The sequence below is a fragment of the Rhyacophila brunnea genome, unplaced genomic scaffold (assembly GCF_057557595.1).
Source record: "Rhyacophila brunnea isolate RB1 unplaced genomic scaffold, BYU_Rbru_1.0 scaffold_184, whole genome shotgun sequence".
Classification (NCBI taxonomy): Eukaryota; Metazoa; Arthropoda; class Insecta; order Trichoptera; family Rhyacophilidae; genus Rhyacophila; species Rhyacophila brunnea.
Window position 1 is genome coordinate 297,513 of NW_028232842.1, and position 775 is coordinate 298,287.

Consider the following 775-nt stretch of genomic DNA (forward strand, 5'->3'; position numbering starts at 1 on the left):
ACGACAAGACATGCTAAACACAAATACGAAAGGTTTATATTACTTTTGGCACAAAAATTTAATTTGTCGAAAATATTTAAATCAAAGAATGAACACTACCAAAAAACAAACAATAAACAACTTTCATCTATTGCAAAATATAAAAACGATATTGAGCAAATATACATTTATTTTGATCCTTTAAATGACCCAAAAACAATTCCATATGAAAATAAAAATATTACAATCAAAAAAAAGAATCCTGTAGATAGATTCACGTTTTGAGAAATACGAGGGTGTCAAAAATAAACAAGAATTTAACATAAAAATCAATGAATATAGTTGAACCAAAAAGTAATTGTGTTATAGCATTTTTAAAAATAGGACCACAATCACTTGGCATAAATTACGTAAAGTCATTCTCATAATTCTATTTTCAGAACCAAAATTCATGGAAGAATTTCGATTTAATAAGCTGATAGGATATCATGAAGAAATACTGTCCATATATTTGAAGGTGATTTTTATATATGTTTTCAGGTAATAACTGTAAAATTTTCACACGAAATCATAAAAAATAAAATCTTAGAATATATACAGTGTTTATGAAAATATATAGATTATATTATAAACTCGATGTTTTTATGATAGCTTCGCAGGATAAGACAAAAATTGAAACTGAATTTGCAAATAATTCATATGAAAAAGAAGATATAGATATAATGATTTACAAAAACAAAGAAATAGATAATAAGGATTTTCATGATATTTCGAAAGAAAAATTAAGGGAAATAAA